Source organism: Macaca nemestrina, chromosome 19 (genome assembly GCF_043159975.1).
Source record: "Macaca nemestrina isolate mMacNem1 chromosome 19, mMacNem.hap1, whole genome shotgun sequence".
Taxonomy (NCBI): Eukaryota; Metazoa; Chordata; class Mammalia; order Primates; family Cercopithecidae; genus Macaca; species Macaca nemestrina.
In genome coordinates this window covers 66,383,391-66,404,026 of record NC_092143.1, presented here as the reverse complement: position 1 = coordinate 66,404,026, position 20,636 = coordinate 66,383,391, and the positions used below count along the sequence as shown (strand labels likewise).

Genomic DNA, 20,636 nt, shown 5'->3' with positions numbered 1-20,636 from the left:
CCTATACCTGAGGACATGCCTGCTATCTAGCTACAGATCTGATAAGTGGGCAGAATAATTGGCCACTATTATATTTGTTGTGTAGAAGCAAGGAGTTGGGGGATTTATGTTAGTCTTCACAGTCTAAAGGTACCATCAGATATGGAAGGCAAGTATATAAATTGTCCATTTGAAACTAGAAGATCCATGAGGTCTTATTCTCAGAGGTCTCCTTGGCTTTGAGATCTTTCCTCATGTAACTGACATGCTCAGCTCCACCTCACATGCAGAATCAGGCTTCAAGAGATTGAGACAGAATGAAGAGATGATCCAATATACCTTTAAAAATCCCCCAATCTTTTCATTTTATTTAGGTAAGAAATTTTTAAAGGATGAATGCCATTTAAGCTTATTAAGAAGCTTATTTGTTCTAACATAACACACAAAAACACATTGGTGAATTATCAAGCTGACAATGCACTTAGTAATGAGTAAGGATTAATGTCTTTGCAGAAATGTGATTCATGAATAAAAACTGGCGCAAAATTAAACTCTAGACATACACAGTCATTTGTAATCTTTAAAAAGACTGTGCTGAGTTGTGAATTATTTTTGCATGGGACTGAGGTAAGAGTTATGAAAATATGAGGTGAGAAGACGTGTTAGGGGGTTAGTCTTTTGTACCTTTAGGGCCGTACTTAAAGCCTCACCACTAGATGGGTTGCCACAGCTTGCTGCTGTCTGCCCTGCCTCTAGCCTTTAAGTTAGACCAACACAACTACCTAGAGGTCAGCAGCAAATGTCTGTATTGTTTGTGCCTAGACCTTCCCTCTTCATTGCCAGTCCATTTTTTCCAGCACTATTTCCAACAAATTTAAAACTCCTAGGAATTGCTATGGTTTGAATTGTGTCCCCCAAAAAGTTGTTGAAGTTCTAGCCCCCAGAACCTGTGAATGTGACCTTATTCGGAAATAGAGTCTTTAAAAATGATCAAGTGACAATGAGGTTGTTAAGGTGGGCCCTAATATCCAATAGACTGTGTCCTTAGAAAAAGCGGCAGTTTGTACACAGATACACACACACACACACACACACGGAGAATGCCTTGTGAACATGAAGGCACAGATTGAAGTGATCCTATGAGCTGAGGAACACCAAAGATTGTCAGCAACCCACCAAGAGCTAGAAGAGGCATAGAATAGATTCTTCTTCACTGCCCTTAGAAGAAACCAGTCTGGTCAACACCTTGATTTTGGAGATCTACTAGCCTCCAAAACTATGAGATGATTAAGTTTCTGTGTTTAAGCCACTGGCTTTGCGGTGCCTTATTATGCCAGTGCTAGCAAACTAACACAGTATGCTTAGTGACTCTGAACCTGACTTTGTCGTATGTACTCAATCTCTCTAGGGTTTAACCCCTACTTCTCCTAAAGGACTCTAATTTTCAATCTACCACCCTTCTATCCTAGTCCTGGCTCCCAGGAACCATTCTTGGCTTGGCCATGAGGCCCTTATACTCTTGCCCAGCTATGTCTTGCCTTGTTATACAGGAGAAATTTAACATTGACACTGTAAGATATACAGCCCATACTCAAAGTTTCCTCACTGATTCCAAAATATCCTTTATAGCTGAGATTCTGTTTTTTGGATTCAAGATCTAATCAGAGATCACATATTACATTTGGTCAGTATGTGCTTTAGTCTATTCTTCTTCATCTTTTATAATGACATTTTTGAAGATCTCAGGAAAGTTATGTAGAATTCCTTGTAATCTAGATTTGCTCCATTGTTTTCTCATGACTAGACCCAGATTTAATATTTTTGACAAATTTATTACACAGATGATGCTCTATATTAGAGGACTCGTGATAACAGTTTGTTTAATAATTGATCATGCTAAGTTTTCACCATGTTGTTAAAGTGATGTCCACCAGACTGTTCAATTGTAAAGATACTTTTTTTCCTTTCTGATTAATAAATAATACATTGGGTGGTACTTTGAGATTTTGAGAATTTTTCTCAATCAGATTTTACATATTTTTTAAACCCTTAATTTTAAAATAATTATAGATACACAAAAGGTTGCAAAAGATAAATACGGCAAGGTCCTGTACACCCTTGACCTTGCTTTCTGCAAAATTAACACCTTGCATAGTGATAGTCCACTACCAAAACCAGGAACGTTTTTGTTGTTGTTGTTATACTTTAAGTTCTAGGGTACAGGTGCACAACGTGCAGGTTTGTTACATATGTATACATGTGACATGTTGGTGTGCTGCACCCATTAACTCGTCATTTACATTATGTATATCTCCTAATGCTATCCCTCCTCCCTCCTCCCACACCATAACAGGCCCCAGTGTGTGATGTTCCCCACCCTGTGTCCAAGCGATCTCATTGTTTAGTTCCCACCTATAAGTGAGAACATGCGGTGTTTGGTTTTCTGTCCTTGCGATAGTTTGCTGAGAATGATGGTTTCCAGCTGCATCCATGTCCCTACAAAGGACATGAACTCATCCTTTTCTATGGCTGTGTAGTATTCCATAGTGTATATGTGCCACATTTTCTTAATCCAGCCTATCACTGATGGACATTTGGGTTGGTTCCAAGTCTTTGCTATTGTGAATAGTGCCGCAATAAACATACGTGTGCATGTGTCTGTAGAGCAGCATGATTTATAATCCTTTGGGTATATACCCAGTAATGGGATGGCTGGGTCATATGGTATTTCTAGTTATAGATTCTTCAGGAATCGCCGCACTGTCTTTCACAATGGTTGAACTAGTTTATAGTCCCACCAACAGTGTAAAAGTGTTCCTATTTCTCCACATCCTCTCCAGCACCTGTTGTTTCCTGACTTTTTAATGATCACCATTCTAACTGGTGTGAGATGGTATCTTATTGTGGTTTTGATTTGCGTTTCTCTGATGGCCAGTGATGATGAGCATTTTTTCATGTGTCTGTTGGCTGCATAAATGTCTTCTTTTGAGAAGTGTCTGTTCATATCCTTTGCCCATTTTTTAATGGGGTTGTTTGATTTTTTTCTTGTAAACTTGTTTAAGTTCTTTGTAGATTCTAGATATTAGCCCTTTGTCAGATGGTTAGATTGCAAAATTTTTCTCCCATTCTGTAGGTTGCCTGTTCACTCTGATGGTAGTTTCTTTTGCTGTGCAGAAGCTCTTTAGTTTAATTAGATCCCATTTGTCTATTTTGGCTTTTGTTGCCATTGTTTTTGGTGTTTTAGTCATGAAGTCCTTGCCTATGGCCTGAATGGTATTGCCTAGGTTTTCTTCTAGGGTTTTTTATGGTTTTAGGTCTAACATTTAAGTGTTTAATCCATCTTGAATTAATTTTTGTATAAGGTGTAAGGAAGCGATCCAGTTTCAGCTTTCTACATATGGCTAGCCAGTTTTCCCAGCACCATTTATTAAATAGGGAATCCTTTCCCCATTTCTTATTTTTGTCAGGTTTGTCAAAGATCAGATGGTTGTAGATGTGTGGTATTATTTCCAGAGGCTCTATTCTGTTCCATTGGTCTATATCTCTGTTTTGGTACCAGTACCATGCTGTTCTGGTTACTCTAGCCTTGTAGTATAGTTTGAAGTCAGGTAGCATGATGCCTATAGCTTTGTTCTTTTGGCTTAGGATTGTCTTGGCAATGCGGGCTCTTTTTTGGTTCCATATGAACTTTAAAGCAGTTTTTTCCAATTCTGTGAAGAAAGTCATTGGTAGCTTGATGGGGATGGCATTGAATCTAAAAATTACCTTGGGCAGTATGGCCATTTTCACAATATTGATTCTTCCTATCCACGAGCACAGATTCTTCCGTTTGTGTCCTCTTTTATTTTGTTGAGCAGTAGTTTGTAGTTCTCCTTGAAGAGGTCCTTCACATCCCTTGTAAGCTGGATTCCTAGGTATTTTATTCTCTTTGAAGCAATTGTGAATGGGAGTTCATTCATGATTTGACTCTCTGTTTGTCTGTTATTGGTGTATTGCTTTTGATTTTTGCACATTGATTTCATATCCTGAGACTTTGCTGAAGTTGCTTATCAGCTTAAGGAGATTTTGGGCTGAGATTATGGGGTTTTCTAAATATACAATCATGTCATCTGCAAACAGGGACAATTTGACTTCCTCTTTTTCTAGCTGAATACTCTTTATTTTTTTCTCTTGCCTGACTGCCCTGGTCAGAACTTCCAACACTATGTTGAATAGGAGTGGTGAGAGAGGGCATCCCTGTCTTGTGCCAGTTTTCAAAGGGAATGCTTCCAGTTTTTGCCCATTCAGTATGATATTGGCTGTGGGTTTGTCATAAATAGCTCTTATTATTTTGAGATACCTCCCATCAATATCTAGTTTATTGAGAGTTTTTAGCATGAAGGGCTGTTGAATTTTGTCAAAGGCCTTTTCTGCATCTATTGAGATAATCATGTGGTTTTTGTCTTTGGTTGTGTTTATATGATGGATTACATTTATTGATTTGTATATGTTGAACCAGTCTTGCATCCCAGGGATGAAGCCAACTTGATCGTGGTGTATAAGCTTTTTGATGTGCTGCTGGATTCGGTTTACCAGTATTTTATTGAGGATTTTTGCATCGATGTTCATCAGGGATATTGGTCTAAAATTCTCTTTTTCTTTGTTGTGTCTCTGCCAGGCTTTGGTATCAGGATGATGTTGGCCTCATAAAATGAATTAGGGAGGATTCCCGCTTTTTCTATTGATTGGAATAGTTTCAGAAGGAATGGTACCAGCTCCTGTTTGTACTTCTGTAAAATTCGGCTGTGAATCCGTCTGTCCTTGACTTTTTTTGGTTGGTAGGCTATTAATTATTGCCTCAATTTCAGAACCTGTTATTGCAAAACCAGGAACTTTACACTGGTACCATCCACACACTTTATTCAGATTTCATTAGTTTTATAAGCACTCATTTGTATGTATGTTTCTGTGTTGTTTATGCAATTTTATCAAGTGTGTAGCTTCATGTATCTTTCACCATAATCAAAATCTAAAACTGTTTTATTACCAGAGGACTCCCTCATGCTACCCCTTTGTAACCACAGCCACCACCACCACCACCCATCCCTAACTCATGGTGATCAAAATGTTCTCCATCTCTATAATTTTGTTATTTCAGGAATGTTATATAAATGGAATTATACAGTATGTAACCCTCTGGGATTAGTTTTTTTCATTCAGCATAATTCTCTTGCGATCCATCCAAGTTGAGCCCATCAGTAGTTTGCCGCTTTTCTGTTGCTGAGCGGTATTCTACGGTAAAGATGTACCATCACAAAATGATTTCTCACGTGCAGGGATAATCCCTGCTGCAGTTAGTTGCTACTTGGGGGGGTTGCAAAATTAAAATGTCTTTAATGCAAGTATTACCTCACTATAACCATTTCCATATTAAGAATGTGAGCCTCAAGAATGTGAAGCTATAAAAGAATGAATTGAAGTTTCAATCCCAGAGTATCCAACTACAGATCTTGTATTTTGCCTAGTCTACCATATTTACTTGTGCCAGTTTTCACAGTTTTCACTTCCTAAGCACCTATTACGTACCTCCCCATTCTAGGTACAAGAGGTAGAAAAGTGTAAAGACATCAACTGTCCTGATAACCAAAGTTGGCAACTATTCAAATATAGCAGCTGTGTGAACAAGTTTCTAAATGTGGTGAAAAGTATAAAGTCACAAATCTAAGAAGCTCAATGAAGCCATTGCAAGGTAGAGAAAACATAAGAAAAATTATACCCACCTAGGCATAATCCAATTGCTGAACGTCCATGGTTAAAATAAATTCTTAAATGTAGGCAGAGAAAGATACAGAGTGAAATGAAAGAATGATAGTAGATTTTTCTCAGAAACCATTCAAGTTAGGAAAAGAGCAGTAACATCTTGACAGAACTGAAAGAAGAAGAATAAAAAACTATAAACTCAGACTTCTATTCTCCCCCAAAAAATCTTACAAAAATGAACATGAGAAACTTCTGTTTCAGATCAATATGGAGTAATGAGAATCAGATTTACCATCCTACCTAAGGCACTTACACAAACATTTTAGAACTACGAATATTATGAGACATAAAGAGGAAAAAAACATAATAATAAAGGTGTCAATTCATCAAGTACAAATAGCAAAATTAAATGTTCATTTTTTAGCAACACAGCTCAAAATACATGAAACAAAAATTGATGAACTGAAAAGAGAAATAAAGAAATCCATAATTTATTGTTGAAGAATAGTCTTCTTGCAGTAATTGGTAGAATAAGTACACAGAAATCAGTAAGAATATAAAAGAACTAAAAACACTATCAACAACTTGACCTGATGTATATTTAGAGAACATTTCTCCACCAATAACAACAGAATATAAACCTTTCTTTTTAAGTGCACATAACAAACCATATTATAGTCTCAATATCTCAATTAATTTTTAAAACATTGGAAACATACCAAATATGTTCTCTAAACACAGCAAATTCAGTTAGATATCAATTAAATAAATATATTTGAACATTTTCCAAACATTTTTAAACTAAATAGTACGTTTGTAAATAACTCATTGGTCAAAGGAGAAATTTTAAAAAATAGAAATATTTTGACCTGAACAAAAATTAAAACTTGGCACTAAATTTATAGAATATGGCTATGACTATCCTTGGGCAGAATTTGTAGCAATAAATTCTCAGAAAAGGAGAAACACCTCAAATAAAGAATCTGAGTTTTACCCACAAAAAATAAGAGAAAGAAGTACAAGTTAATCATCTCTGTATTATAATGAAGGTAATAAAAAAGATAAGAGCAGAAATCAATGAAATAGAAAACAACAATAGAGAAAATCAATAAAACCAAAAACTGTTTCTTTTAGGAGATAATGAAATTGGCACACCTCTAGATTGATAAGAAAACGAAAGATAAAAATGATCAATATCAGAAATTACTGCATAATTAGGGATTTGAAAGCATTATCAGGGAACATTATGGATAACATTATGCCAATACATTCAGCAATGATGTGGACAAACTCCTCGAAGACCCGAAAATATATAAAGCACACTTATTTTTTTTTTTTTTTTTTTTTTTTTTTTTTTTTTTGAGACGGAGTCTCGCTTTGTCGCCCAGGCTGGAGTGCAGTGGCCGGGTCTCAGCTCACTGCAAGCTCCGCCTCCCGGGTTCACGCCATTCTCCTGCCTCAGCCTCCGGAGTAGCTGGGACTACAGACGCCCGCCACCTCGCCCGGCTAGTTTTTTGTATTTTTAGTAGAGACGGGGTTTCACCATGTTAGCCAGGATGGTCTCGATCTCCTGACCTTGTGATCCGCCCGTCTCAGCCTCCCAAAGTGCTGGGATTACAGGCTTGAGCCACCGCGCCCGGCCATATAAAGCACACTTATAACTCAATACTAATAAGAAAACAACCTAAAAAAAATAGGCAAAAGATATGATCAGCACTTTGATAAAAAAGATATATCCTGGTAAACAAGCACATGAAAAAAATGTTTAACATAATTAGTAAATAGTCAGCGAAATGCAAATTTGAACCACAAAGAGATATTAGCACACAATCCTACTAGGATACTGAAAATTGAAAAGTTCCACATCAAGTGCTGATCGGGGTTTAGAGAAACTAGAGCTCTCATACAATGCTTATGGGAGTGCAAAATGGCATACAGACTGTCCCTGACTTATAATGGTTCTTCTTAGGATTTTTCAACTTTACAATGGTGTGAAAGCAATATGCATTTAGCAGAAATCATACTTTGAAGTTTGAATTTTGATCTTTTCCCAGGCTAGCAATGTTTGGTGTGATATTCCCTAGTAAATCCGGGCAGCAGCAGTGAGCCACAGCTCCCAGTCAGCCACATGATCACACGGTAAACAACTGATGCTCTGCATTTTAAAATTTATTTTCAACTTAAGATGGTTTACTGGTGTGTAACTCCATCATAAGTTGAAGATCTCTGGTATTTATTTACTTGAGAGAAATAAAAATATGTCCAGACATGTATACAGAGTTCATAACAACTTCATCCACAATAACAAAAAACTGGAACGGATTCAGTTTTGAATCCATTGATTGCCATTAACTGGGCAATCAATAAACTAATTGTGTTATGTTCATATGAAGAAGTATTACTTATCCATAAAATACAGTGAATTTCATTGTGCTAATGTTTGCACAACATCACCACATGTTTTCATATATGTCAAAACTCACCAGATATTATACTCAAAATTGATGATTTTTTGGTATGTGATTTATACCTCAATATAGCTAATATATAGATAGATGTAGACATGTTAAAAATATTAATACATAAGCATATGTAAATGCAAGTATTTTGGAACTGAGGAATGAATTCAAAGCTAAAAGTATAGATTTGTGAGTCCAAAGCAAGGACAACTTTAAGCCATAATTTTTGCAGGAATCATGAAAGGAAGGCATGGTTTATAATATTATTACCTTTTACAGATAAGGAAACAGGCTCACTATTTTTTTTTTTTTTTTTTTTTTTTAGCCAAGGTCTCACTCTGTCACCCAGGATGGAGTGCAGTGGCGCAGTCTCAGTTCACTGCAACCTCCTCTTCCTGAGTTCAAGCAATTCTCCTACCTCAGCCTCCTGAATAGCTGGGACTACAGGCATGTGCCACCATGCCTGGCTAATTTTTGTATTTTTTTGGTAGAAACAGGGTTTCACCATGTTGGCCAGGCTGGCCTCGAACTCCTGACCTCATGTGATCTGCCCACCTTGGCCTCCCAAAATGCTGGGATTACAGGCATGAGCCACTATGCCCAGCCAGGCTCACATTTATTATGTGATTTGTCTGCAGTTATACAACTATTTTTAAAAGCCACAACAAGGATTCTATTATTCTAATGATATATGTATATGTATGTGTAATCTATATATACAATGGAATTGTAAAGGAATTGTCAAGTTCCATCTATTAAAAAGTTAGATCAGCATTTACTTACCTTTTGTAACCCACTCAACTCCTCAAAAAGCATAGGCAGGAAGTAGTGACCAAAGACCATTTCTGTCCCTCAATATTCATTTTCAATGAATATCCTTCTTACCCACATAGAAATATACAAGCATAGAAGCAATACACATACACTCCTCAAAGGGCCAAGTAATTAGATAGATGAGTATTGATTGGTGGATGGGGACAAGGGAGATCAGGGTATCAACGAGAGAATAATGAAGGAGGCACATGAAAAATTGAGGATGGGCGTTGTGACCAAGAAAACCTAGAATCTCCATGATCCTGAATCGTCTGTTATTTTGTCATTTGGTAGTTAAATTTGCAGCCTCAAAGTCTTTTTAATGATGAACTTTGGGGGCTACATTTGCATGTACAGACATTAACAAATTCCTTATTCTAATTAACTCAAAAATTAACACAGATTTAAAAATAAACATTAACTTTGTATGACCAAAACAATTATCAGGGATCAGGAAAAGAAACTACATAAAAGCATGAGCTTAGCAGACAAAAGCGTGTCTGCTGTTACAGATTTGCAAACAGCATTCAGCATGGACTAAAATACAGGCAAAATGAACACACACGAAGAATGTGATAAATTTTTATGCAAGTATAATTTTGTTCCAGATAGGCCACAATTCTTTTTAAAAATGAAATGACTTTAAAAATCTAGCAAAGGAGCTGGTAATGAGTACACAGCTCCTCATATTTCTTTTGAGAAATTAAATTAAACCATTTTTCATTTTGATGGGCAAAAAAAAAAAAGTCAAAAGCCCTAAAAACAATAGCATTTTTGGTTTTTGAAACAGTAAGCAAAGTCCTTCTCATTTTGCTCAAAGATTCACTCCCTGAGTGTGGCTCTGTCATCATGGAATATACGTGTGTTTTTATGGCTGTTATAAACCCATGAATTCCAGGGCTTATGACAGAGAGACTAAACTGCCTTTAACGATGGTGGCATGAACAGTAACTCGACATAGTATATGCCATACTGCACAAAATAGATCATAACATCATCAAATTGGATATTAGAACGGAAACCTCTATATCTGTACATATTAATGAAAATGGTAGGCTTCAGAACCACCATAGTGGTTGCTGAGAAAAAAAAATCAACCCGGAAACAATCTTATGATTTGAAGAACAGATCATCACAATGCAACTGAACTGCTTCAAATCCCCGTGGTATTTGAGGTGGGGATCGGGCAGGGGGAGAAGAGAGAGCCTGGGGTAAGAAATGTTGTGTTCACATAACTGGCTTTATAGACGTTCAGCAGTAGCACCTTGCCATTCCTGTGGCTCCAGCCTGTTAATATATTGTCCTACAGAAGGAATTCTGGCAGTCAGCTTGTGTGGGGTGTAAAGAAACATTTTTGAAATCCTAACTGAAGCATACAGTGATTCTTCTAGGGAAAATTTTGTTTTTTAAGTTATAACCCAGAGGGATGCGGGGTATGGGAAAAGGAGGGACAAAATGGAGGATTGGGGGAGAGATAGCAGGGGAAAAATTTCAAGATTTCCTACTTCATGCTGCGGCTGTCTTGCTCCATTACTTCCCATGATGAGCAGGAGTGTTTTAGGGGCTTTTTCTGCAGCAGGTCAATGTTCTCTGTAAAGAGAAGCAACAGGAAGAGGGCAATGGTTTTGTGCTGTGAAGGAAAAATACAGAAACCTGTTAAAGGGAAAGACACTGAGAATAATATTCCTTAGGATCTCTTCCCTCCTGTAGCTTTTTTGTACTTGCCGAACATTATTTCAAGGACAAATAGTTGTCCTTTCATGGCATGCAACTGAAGGAGCTTGGTATTTGGATTGGATAGATGGAGGGAGAGATTTAATTTATTTTACTTTTGTAGATATAAAAAGTGTACTTCACTGTATACACAATTACACATTGTTTATCATTTTTATATGGAACACCAACCATTCATAATGTTTTTACTCACAAGGGCTTAGAAACAAGGCTACTGAAGAACATACAGTGAGTAGTTACTGGAATAGGCATATGAAAAAGCAAAATAGAAGTTCAATTTTGGAAAAGATTCAATACCAATGAAATAAACTCAGGTAATGAACAGAAGGAAGGAGGAAACAATAACATTAAAAAGAGGAAAGGGTTGATTTAAGTATTGCTCTAAGGGGACTCCACCAAGGTAGATTCTTGGAGAACTAAATGTTACTAACAGGCTTCAACTTGGGAGAAATCAGTTAAGTTAGCAATAACATTTGTCTTCATCTTGCAGTTTTCCTCTCAGGATCTCCAAGCACCTCACATATATACTAGAAGCTAATAGTTCCTGACAATGGTAACTGCTAAACATTTGAACCCAGTTGACAAGGGAGCTTGAAGCACCTATTCTGAAATCCTTCAAATAGAGTAGCTCCTTATTTATCCAGAATTGTTATAGGCCACTGGTTTCCAAGCTTTAGCTTGCATCAGAATCGCCTGGAGGACTTGCTAACACATGGATTTCTGGGTCCACTCCCAGAGTTTCTGATTCAGTTGGTCTGGACAGTGGATGGGCTGGAGAGTTGGCATTTTTGACAAGTTTGGAGTGAGGCTGATGGTGTGGATCCAGGGAACACACATTGAGAAGCACTGGTTTGGGCACAGCTCTGTCTAATAATGGCAATAACCACCATCTGTTGAGTTCTAATGATACACAGGCCATGTGTACTCTATTAGGTGGATACTACTTTCACCCCCATTGTATTGAGACAGGAAAAAGGAAGAAACTGGTCAGGCAGGCAGTTAGGGTAGATCCTCGGTTGAATTCTTTCAAACAAAAGAACTGCAGGCGCAGATAAGGGAACTTGCATGAGGGGCTTGCCTAAGACATGCCCACAGCTGCACAGATAAGAAAGACTACACAGGATACTTGCCCAGACATGCCCACAAGGGAAAATTCCGTCCCCTGACACATGCACATTGAGGAGAACAAAGCAATACGGAGTAACTCAAACCAAGGGCCCACATGCGCACTAGGAGGATGGGTTGGAGCTACCAGAAATTCGTGACTTATGCAAATCATATGCCCTGCCCTCGTTGGTTTTTTTAATAAAAGCCTTTGCATTCACTGTAAAAAGGGCAACCCTCTTCCAGGGCCCCTCTCTGCAGTGGAGAACTTTCTTCTTTCACTTTTGCTCCAACCTCACACATGGTGTCTTCTCTCCTTAACTTTCTTGGTCCTGAGACAAAGGATGCTGGGCACTAACTCAGGCAATAAGAGACTGCTATATTGTGGTGCATTGGCAAGACTGTAACAGTACCAAGGGTGAATGTAAAGATGAGAGACAATAAACCATCACTCAAATCACTCAGCATGTAGGGGCAGCACTGATGTCTAGACATGAGTTGGCCTGAATCGAGTCCTTCACTCTGAACTACTACATTGTGCTGAGTGAGTAGTAATGGGGATATGCATAGTCTCTAGAAAACTGACTGTAAATTCCAGGCTATAAACCACACAAGATGCAGGAAAAAAGGCCACGCACAAAATATAAAGAAAGTAAATGTTGTTTTTAAGGTGTCATAATTTTTTGAACTCACTTCAATGCGTAAGACCCCATCTTTACTACAGGAATTAGTCATGAAGTGTACTGCTGTTACCCAAATATCAGCTGTCCCTTTATTCTTGTTTCCAAGCTTCTCCCCACTCTTGGCACCACCAAAAATAAAAATCCACTGATACAAAATCATGTTAGAGTGATGTCGATTATTCAGAGAATGGAGGGAAAAGCTCGCCATGTCCCTGACCATCTTCCATTGAGCCTTCAGCCCCATTGCTCCTGTCCCCTGGATTCGTTCTTTCTCCTTCCCATATGCAGAGTCCTTTTGCCTCCTTTTAATACACAGAGTTTCTTTCCTTCCTGAAAACTGGGTACCACCCAGGTACCCCCAGATCCTGGAGGCTACTTTTATTCCATATTAGGCTCTTCCAAAATGGTCTCCCTACAAATAAATTTTCATATCAGCTTCTTGACATAATAATATGTTCTCCATGTGATTACACAGAAAACCTTTAAGAAAGTTTCCAGTAATTTCAAGTGGAGAGTTTAAACACCAGAGATCTGTACTGTCTACGTGTAGCTATTGAGTACTTGGAAAGCATTCAAAAGGCACTGTGCTGGATTTTTAAAACACACACTGCATTTCAAAGACTTCGTATTAAAAAAGAATATGAAATATCTCATTAACAAGTGTTTACATTGATTACCTATTGAAAGGATAACATTTTAGATATATTGAATTAAATAGGATATATTATTGAAATAAATTTTACCTCCTTTTATGTTTGTTATTGTGACCAGTAGTACATTTTTAAATTGCATATGGCCACACGCGGTGGCTCATGCCTGTAATCCCAACATTTTGGGAGGCCAAGGCGGGTGGATCACAAGGTCAGGAGCTCAAGATGAGCCTGGCCAAGATGGTGAAACCTACCTCTACTAAAAATACAAAAATTAGCCATTGTGCCACGCATCTGTAATCCCAGCTACTCGGGAGGCTGAGGCAGGGAATTGCTTGAGGCAGGGAATTGCTTGAACCCAGGAGGTGGAGGTTGCAATGAGCCCAGATGGCACCACTGCACTCCAGTGTGGGCAAGAGCGAGACTCCATCTCAAAAAAAAAAAAAAAAATGGCATATGTGGCTAGCATTATATTTCTATCAGACAGAACTGTTGTAGATTCTAAAGAAAACAAAACAAACTGACATCTGGAGAATATGTAAGGCTGATTTTTTCTGAAAGAAAGTGGATTGAAAAGTCATTCTTTACCTGCAGAATAACCAGAGAAGATCTACTATCTACTTATTTTCACATAGCAAATGTCACGACTCTGGTCTTTAAGAGCTTCAGCTATTGCTGACCTGAGCACTTGACACTGGAGTCAGTGGACAAGACTGTAACCTGAGGATAATTCTTAGTACATCTGATATTGCACTTATGTTATGCTTTACAATGCATAGCATTGTAAATATCTGATGAATGAACCAATGGATATAAAATATCTTCCTTATTTAGACTCTAAGCATTTTTGGTGGCAAGATTTATGCTTTTTATTCATTTTTCTTCATTGCACAGTGCGTTGTGCACAGCAGGGGCTCAGCAAATATTTGCTGATAGAGTGACAGCATGAGAATACTGCTGAGAAAGAGAGTGGGTGAGGAGGTGAAGACCCATGCCACCTGGGACTATTTGGTTTGGCTAACCATAAACACAGTTCGAATCAACAAACCCACTAAAGAGGGCTCAGCTTCATCCTCCTTAAAGCCACAGGTTGGTGCTTGTACCTTAATTAGTTACGAATTGTTTGATTCGGCATGCCATTTAATGTTTGTGAAACTTTCTCCAGGTTACAGTTTCCATGGTAGGAAATGAGTCCAGGGTGTATTTTTTCATGAAAGATTTCTGCAACCAAAGAAGAGGCTTGAAATCTAAAATATCTGTGATTCCCTTGTGCTAACTGTGAAGAAAGGACACTCAGGCATTTAGAAATGTAAGGATCATCAACCAGTTAGCGATGGACAATCTGGTCCAAGCTACATGGAGGATTTTCACAGATATTTACAATTCTCCTCCCCTTCTCCCTTCATGTTTTCTCTTCATCCTATCCAAATTTAAAGAATAAATTTGCACAAAAATAGTAAAGACACTGTATTTTTTTAAAATAAGGTTTTTATTTAGCAAAAGTAAGAACACAAACAATTTACAAGAATAGGAAATGCAGAAAAAAATAGTTCTAGATTATACAGCAAGCTGGCCAAATGTGTGCTTCAGGTATCAGCAAATGTAGAGCAAGAGAAAGGTTTTGTTTTGTTTTGTTTTTTAAGCATGTGATGTTTCAGATATTTTCAAAGGAACATTCAGGTAAGCATCATCAATAAAAACCTGATCAGACTTATTATTATTCTGTTGTTTATTGTTGTTTGTATTTTGAATTAAATATGAGGGTGAACACCATAATATTTTGTTTGTTTCTGGCCGGGCGCGGTGGCTCAAGCCTGTAATACCAGCACTTTGGGAGGCCGAGACGGGTGGATCACGAGGTCAGGAGATCACATCCTGGCTAACACGGTGAAACCCCGTCTCTACTAAAAAATACAAAAAACTAGCCGGGCGAGGTGGCGGGCGCCTATAGTCCCAGCTACACAGGAGGCTGAGGCAGGAGAATGGCGTAAACCCGGGAGGCGGAGCTTGCAGTGAGCTGAGATCCGGCCACTGCACTCCAGCCCGGGCGACAGAGCGAGACTCCGTCTCAAAAAAAAAAAAAAAAAAAAAAAAAAAAAAAAAAAAAAATATATATATATATATATATATATATATATATATATATATTTTGTTTGTTTCATTTTGTTCTGAGAAAGGGTTTCTCTCTGTCACCCAGGTTGGAGTGCAGTGGTGTGATCTCAGCTCACTGCAACCTCTACCTAATGGGCTCGAGCAATCCTCCAGTCTCAGCCTTCTGAGTAGCTGGGGACACCATAATTTTAACAGCACATAGATCTTAATCTGGTCCTTGGAGGGTCAAATTATAAAATGATACATTAGCCACACTTGGAAATATGGTGGGTTAATTCAGAGTCTCCACACTGTAACTTTTTGCATTGAAGTTAAATGCACACAGTTATCATGACACCAACCCCCTTAAAGGTGTTCTTCCGTGCATGTTAGATTGACCCCTAAAGAATCCATGGTTAAGATCGTTAGATAGCGTATATTGTTACCATTAACTTTTAATTTTTTTCTTGCATATAACTGAGGAAAACTGGGATAATAAGCAAGATCCTGAGATCATAAAATTATCTGTATCAGGGAGACTTTTCGGGTAGTCAAAGTATTCTGTTTGACACAATATAATGGTGAATACATGTCATTATACATTGGTTGAAACCCATAGAACACACAAGAGTGAACTTTAATGTAAACTCTGGACTTGGGTTGATAATGGTGGGTACACGTTCATTCATTGGTGGTAACAAAGGTACTGCACTGATGTGGGACACTAATGGCAGGGGAGGCTGTGTGTGTGTGGCACAGAGGGGTTAAGTGGGAACTCTGTACTTTATACTCAATTTTGCTGTGAACCCAAAACTACTCTAAAAAATAAAGCCTACTAATTAAATATGTAATCCATCATGCATTGCTTAACCACAAAGATATATTCTGAGAATATGTCCTTAGGTGAATTCGTCATTGTGCAAACACAAGAGTGTACACACACGAACCTGAATGGCGTAGCCCACTGCACACCTAGGCTACAGGGTAGAGCCTGTTATTCTTAGGCTACAAACCTGTATAGCATGTTGTTGTACTGAATACTGCAGGCAACTGTAACACAATAGTATTTGTGTATATCAACAGAAAATTTTAAATGGTATAAAAAATTTAAAAACACCTGTATAGGAACTTACTATGAATAGAGCTTGCAGGACTGAAAGTTTCTCCAGGTAAGTTAGTGAGTGAGTGGTGAGTGAATGTGAAGGCCTGGAACATTACTGTCCACTACTATACACTTTATAGATACTGCACACTTAGACTACACTAAGTTTATTTTTTAAACTTTTTTATTTCTTTAATAATAAATTAGAGAAAGCTTACTGTGACTTTTTTACTTCTTAAACTTTTTATTTTTCAAAACTTTTTGACTCTTTTATAATGACACTTAGCTTAAAACATAAGCACAGCAACTATGCAAAAACACTTTTTTATATCCTTATTCCATAAGCTGTTTCTTATTTTTATTTTTGTTTACTTTTTAAACTTTTTGTTAAAAAACAAAGACACAAACACACACATTAGCCTATGCCTACATCGGGTCAGGATCATCAATATCACTGTCTCCCATCTCTGCATCTTGTCCCACAGGAAAGTTTTCAGGGACAATAACACACAAGGAGCTGTCATCTCCTATAATAATAGTGCCTTCTTCTGGAATATCTACTGAAAAAGCTGCCTGAGGCTGCTTTGCAGTTAACTTTGTTTTAATAAATAGAAGACATATACTCCAAAATAATGATTAAAAAGTATTGTATTGTAAATACGTAAACCAGCAACGTAGTCATGTATTATCAAATAGTGTGTTCAGTACATAATTGTATGTGCTATAATTTTATACAACTGACTGGCAATACAGTAGGTTTATTTACACTAACATCACTACAAACACGTGTTTAACGCATTGTGACAGGACATTATGATGGGGCTACGACATCACTAGGCCAGTTTCATTATCATCATATGTGGCCACTGTCGTATATGCGGTTTCTCGTCCTGTGGCGCATGACTGTACACATACACACACACACACACACACACACACACAAAGACTAGCTCAAAACACACTTCCTACTTACTGGGAGCTTTCTGTACTAAAAATGATGATGGAAAATGGATGATGCAGTATTGAGTATCAGTCAACCCAACAAGAGAAGAAAGACATCTTATCTCACAGACGAAGGGATAAAAAAGCAATCTTAAAGAAGGAAAGTGGCCGGGCGCGGTGGCTCACGCCTGTAATCCCAGCACTTTGGGAGGCCGAGACGGGCGGATCACGAGGTCAGGAGATCGAGACCATCCTGGCTAACACGGTGAAACCCCGTCTCTACTAAAAAATACAAAAAACTAGCCGGGCGAGGTGGCGGGCGCCTGTAGTCCCAGCTACTCGGGAGGCTGAGGCAGGAGAATGGCGTGAACCCGGGAGGCGGAGCTTGCAGTGAGCTGAGATCCGGCCACTGCACTCCAGCCTGGGTGACAGAGCGAGACTCCGTCTCAAAAAAGAAACAAAAAAAAAAAAAAAAAAGAAGGAAAGAGAGAAAAAGAGAGTATGGGAGTGGGAGCGAAGAAAGAAGGGAAGAAAGAGAGTCCTATTGAAAAAATTACCCTGGGAAATGGTCACCCTGAGGTTTTGCCACGCTGACAGTAAGTGTATATGGCCTTGCAGTCTAGTTGTGGGAGGTGATGACTGCTATCCATTGTAAGGTCCAGGATGGCAGTATTAGCCATGTCATAATCACTCAGAGAATAGCCTCAGACTAGTTGAGATTAATAGAATAAACAAGGCATTAAAAAACCAGTCAGAAAAAAGAGCATTTAGAACTCTGCTTACCCATAGGAAAAAACAGACTGAAAATACAAAAGAACAAAATAATAGTAATAGTAGTAACAAGAATTGGGATCCCAGACACCAGCAACAAAAATCTATACAAATCCATTATTAAGAATAAATGCACTGAAGTAGAGGTGTTTGTACCACTGCAGGGGATAATTTTTAAAACCAGCTTTGAGTGGATTTTGTTTTTTGTTTTTTTTGTGTGTGTGTGTGTGGGGTTTTTTTTGTTTTTTTTTTTTGTTTTTTTTTTTTTTTTCCATAATGAGATGATCTCAGGTAAGGGAAAGTTTAGGCTGAATGTCAAGAAAAAAATTCCTGACTGTGAGAACTCCTGGATTACAAAGTGGTCTCTCAAGGGAAGGAGCAGAAACACCATCTGCACTGCTCTGGGAATAGGTTTGTTAGTTAAATTGTACTCCTTTTCTTAGTTGACTGCTTGACATTTCAGCAACAGAGCCAAATAATTCATGGGTCAACTAAGAAGAGTGCTTATTATAATCATCTTTTAAAATCTCCACCAACAGCAGTGAACTAGAAAAAAATATAGTTGCTATTTTATTGTACATGATAAAGACTGTCAGGTCTTTACAGTACGAAATCTCTTCTTCAATACCCTTGGATTGCTTTTTAAATGATCGCTGATATCCATAAAAAAGAATGCCCTGGCAGTGCTAAGAAAATAGCATTTGAGAATTGACTAGAAATAATGAAGAAGAATTGTGTCCACTATTTGTACAAAACTGCTGGTAGGACCGTAGCCATCCCTTAGACTTCAAATAATAACCTTGCTAATAATAAACTATATTAAAGCCAACAACAAACCAAATGAGTTTTAATTCTCATGGAAGCAGAAAAGAAAAAACAACAGTTAAAGTAAAAGAAGGCTTGCAGAGAATCAATAAATTAAGGACTGCAGATTGTGACATTATTATCCTGTAAATACTCCTTAGTGATTCTTTCAGGATCTCTTCAAACAAAGAAATAGAAAATTAACACCATCCCATCCAATAGCACAGAATGAATTCAATAAAGGTGAGATACTAGTGCTCTTAGGGCCTGGGGCAAATTACTGTGTGCTCTCATCCTCTAACACCTTGAATAGAGTTAGACATGCTCATCAAGGACGGCCTTGAAAGGCAAAAGAAGGCAAGGAGAATTACAAAATGGACAACATGCCATTTGGGCATTGTACAAGGCAGACGGCCTTAACTCCCCATATATATAACCCTCAGGCAGTTTGGGGCACTTGTGTCACCTCCTTTGCCCTACCTGCCACCTGTCTGTAGCTCCAGCCAGTGGAATCTCTGAATATCAGTGATTTTCCAAGCATCAAAAGGAAGAGAAGGAGCATAATCTATGTATCTAAACATGTATAGGTTAACTATCAGAACCAATTGTCATGTTAGGGCAATGTTCCTCAATCACTGAAACTACATAGAAAGAAGAGCAGAAAGGACATGCAATCCTCATGAATGTGTCAAAAATTACATGAATTGCTGTTAAAGTATCTTACTTCTTTCTATTGAAAAAGTCAAATAAAGATGAGAGTCAATAATACAAAAGGTATATACATAAGAAACCATAATGAAATAATTATTCGGATACTTCATGAGCATTGGGTTAAAAACATAGCAAGGTTATATTAGACCATATAACCTACATACAGGTATATAAAAGCACTTCTAATACTATGTCTGAAATAGATATCATCTAGTTCAGCTTCTTTACAGATAACCAATGCTGACCAAGTAAACCTGGGAGGTGACTGAGACCAGACCAATTACAATATCGTATGATGCCCTTTCTCTTCATAATATAGCGAAATATATTTAAAGCTTTTTAGTTAGTTAACTCTATACCCAGACACGATTTTAGGCACAGAGAATGCAATGACAAGCAAGATAGACACAGTTGTCCTTATAGAGGTTACAGTTTGGCTGGAAAGACAAATAATTAAATAAAAATAATAAAATGTGATAAGCATTATGAAGGTGAAGTCTAACATATAGTAGAAACCTAAACTCATTTACAGATCAGGGAAAAGCCCTCAAGGAAATATTTTTAAGTTGAAGCTGAAAGTATGATGTAGACAAGCGTGAGACAGTAGGGATAAAGAGGTATCCTGGACAGTGGCAGAGGCCCTGGGCAAGGGAAAGGGGATGTTAAGTTGGAGACAGAAACAGAAGGGTGAAGAGTGAAGAAAGAGAAGGCCAGGCAGAGGATGGTGAGAGATGACTCTGAAGAGGTGAGTAGGAAGGCCTGAAAGGCCAGGTGAGAGTTTAGGATGGGGTGTGAGAAGCCACTGACAAGTCTTAGTAGGGGAATTGACAACGATTATATATGTGCTTTGCTGTGGTCAGTCTGGCTGCATTGTGAAGAGATGATGGAAAGGGAAAAGAGTAGAGACAAGCATCTCATTGGGAGGAATGGGATGAGATAATGGTAGTAAAGGCAAAATGATATAGGTAGGTTTACCAGGTGAAATGGGGGAGCTTTGTTGACTGGAGATGGGAGCAGTAAGGGAATGGAGAAAGTCAAGACTTTTTCTTAGGTT

The 20,636-nt window shown here is 38.1% G+C and overlaps 1 long non-coding RNA gene across 1 annotated transcript in view; it reads right to left on the bottom strand.

The window, feature by feature from the left end:
* Window positions 1-10,584, bottom strand: part of LOC105465288 (uncharacterized) — a 62,079-nt gene extending 51,495 nt beyond the window's left edge. Inside the window, exon 1 of the long non-coding RNA XR_977458.2 lies at window positions 10,496-10,584. This is a non-coding gene — a long non-coding RNA (uncharacterized lncRNA). The remainder of the gene's footprint in view (window positions 1-10,495) is intronic.
* Between the last annotated feature and the right edge of the window lie 10,052 nt (window positions 10,585-20,636).